Raw genomic sequence first — 3,022 nt, forward strand, 5'->3', positions numbered from 1 at the left:
CTTACTTCACTCAGTATGATAATCTCTAGGTCCATCCATGTTGCTGCAAATAGCATTATTTCATTCTTTTTAATGGCTGAGTAATATTCCATTGAATATATGTACCACAACTTCTTTATCCATTCCTCTGTCGATGGACATTTAGGTTGCTTCCATGCCTTGGCTATTGACGAAATTCCAATTTTCAACTTACAAATGTCCTTACTGGAAGAGTGGCAACACAGATTAAAGAGGATGAAAGAAAGGAGAGAGAAATATTGCCCATACCCAAATGCTCCCTGGGTGGGTGGATGAGAAGATTTGCAGGGCTTGGGGTTTAGGTCGCATCTAAGGTGAATCCTACAGAATGGACTGATCAAGGGGCTGGGGGGGTCCCATTAAGTGCACCTAATTAAAGGAAGTTGGGATCTAATCCCTACCTGAGATCCAATATCCTCAAATTATTCTCCTGTTTCCTTGGTAGTCTCTCTTCCCATCTCAGCCCCCTCAGCAAGATAAGTATTGGAAAGATAGAGGTTTCCTGAGGCTGTAATTATTTGACTGTCACCACTGTTAGCATTAGAGAACTCTGCCTATCAGCTGTTAGTAATCAAAATGACGCAGGTGGTTATTTCTCAGTGAAAAAAGCAAGCTTCAGAATAGAGTATGCAACCATTTCTGTACAAAGAAAATAACATATATTCATATATACATATTTATTCATTCAATCAATAAATACTTGACAAGTGAATGTACATGCGTCCATGTGCCTAGAACATCTCTCTGAGAGGGCACGTAACAAACTGGAGGCAGTTGTGCACTCTAACAAGGGCAACTGGGAGGGCAAGGAGACAGGGGAAAGGAGGGAGACTTTGTTTTCACTAAATTTACTTTTGTACTTTTAGACTTTGTATAATGGACAGATATTACCTATTTTTAAAAACTGTTGGAAGTTACTCTGGGATAACTTGTGACCAGTGTGGTTGCACATGTACTCGCATAGGCCTCCCTGATAGGAGAAAGAACCCCAGGCTTCTCATGCCAAAGTTTTTTCTCATGGTAGTTTTGTACTGGTTTCTATTTAAAGTGCCTCATAAAAAGTAGCATCATAGGGACTCCCCTGGTGGCGCAGGAGTTAAGAATCCGCCTGCCAATGCAGGGGACACGGGTTCAATCCCTGGTCTGGGAAGATCCCATATGCCTCGGAGCAACAAAGCCCGTGCACCACAACTACTGAGCCTGCGCTCTACAGCCCGTGAGCCACAACTATTGAGCCCGCGTGCCTAGAGCCCATGCTCCACAGCAAGAGAAGCCACTGCAATGAGAAGACCACCCACCACAACTTAGAGTAGCCCCTGCTCACCGCAACTAGAGAAAGCCCGTGCACAGTAACAAAGACCCAATGCAGCCAAAAATAAATAATAATAATAAATAAAGTAAAACACTTTAAAATTTTAGAAAGTAGCATCATAAAGAGTTTTTAATTTGTCTTAGCCTGGGTTATTCTGAAAGCAGAACTTAAAACAAAAGCTTAAGTGTAAGCAGTTGAATTAGGAGGTGATCCCAGGTTGCAGAACGCAGGAGAGGGCAGCTAAGGACAGGAGGGGAAGCCACTCCAACGATGAGCTCCTAGTTGGCCTCAGCTTGGACCACTGTTCTCCATGACCCTGTGCAAACGTCTAAGAAGGCTTATGAAGAGCATGTGAGAACCAGGCTGGGAGATGAGAGAAGGAAGTAGTTAGCCATCAGCTCTCATCCTTCCTGGTCAAGGTTTGCCCCCAAAGGCTTCCTGTACCTGCACATGGACACTTACAAGCACCTACAGGATTTCCTAAGATTTCCCACCTGCAGTTGTCAGCAAAACCCCGGACAGGAAGCAAGAGGTGCTCACTGCACAGGCCTGGGGTGAGGCACTGTTCGGATGCACCCGAGTGAGGCTGGCTGACGCCCACTCAGAGCTGGTCAGCACGGCAGTGGCTGGAATCAGAGGGGAGGCAGAGAGGTGTCTAATACATTCTTAAGAACCTCCTTCATTGTCTAACTTTGTATTATTTTCATGTCCCTGGCCAAAAAAAAAACAAGCATTAATTTTGTACTTTTGAAGAGGAATTTAATATATAAAAATAATGCCAATTGTTCATATACATAAACAGTATTTCTGGAAGCGTACTCAAGAACATTTATACTAGTATTTCCATGCAGGAGAACTGGAGGTCAGGGATGATTTGCACCATGTATCTTCTTACATCTTGAATTTCAAGTCATGTGAATGTATTATCCATATTACACATTGAAAATAAAATTACTTTTAAAAGATAAAAATATAAAACACATAAAATTAAAACATCACATTTTAGAAATTTTGCACAGTAGTAAAAGAAAGAAAAATACAGACTTTTTATTAAAAATGGAAATTTGAATATATACATTTATCCCCACTCTATCTAAAACCCTATAAAATGAGAGTAAAGCACTGTTTTAAAGCATAAACCAACAAAACAAAGGCAACAAAAGAGAATAGAACATTAACAAAATTTTGGAAGCTGGACAGTGGATGGATGAATGGTACCTGACCTATTCAACTGGAGAAAGCTGAAACCTAGGTGAGCAGAGGGAGAAACCAAAATGTACACAGATTTGCATCATAGAATTGCAGACATACTCAGGAATTAGAGGAATAGATACCAATGAAAGAAGAGTGAAGAGGGGCTAAAACCAGGATAGTGGGTTTAAGTCAGTTTAGGAAGAAGGTGACCTTGGATTCCCCTCTCACTCCATGCAGCTAGGGCTGCCCCCTCCCATCCCAGTAGAACAACGGAGAGGACGAACCGGAGGGACTCTTGTCTGCTTTGAGGGACACAGGGCAGAGCTGGGGACAGAAATATCTATTAGAAATGAGGAACTAAGTCTATATACTGAAAGGTGAAGCCCCCAAGGCCCTTCCCCCACTCAGCTCCGAAAATGCTAACAACTAGGAATTTCTCTCCTTGAGGCAGGAGACAGGAAGGTTCTTCTCCAGAGAATCTGAGCAACCTAACAGAAA

The sequence above is a fragment of the Lagenorhynchus albirostris genome, chromosome 12 (genome assembly GCF_949774975.1).
Source record: "Lagenorhynchus albirostris chromosome 12, mLagAlb1.1, whole genome shotgun sequence".
Classification (NCBI taxonomy): Eukaryota; Metazoa; Chordata; class Mammalia; order Artiodactyla; family Delphinidae; genus Lagenorhynchus; species Lagenorhynchus albirostris.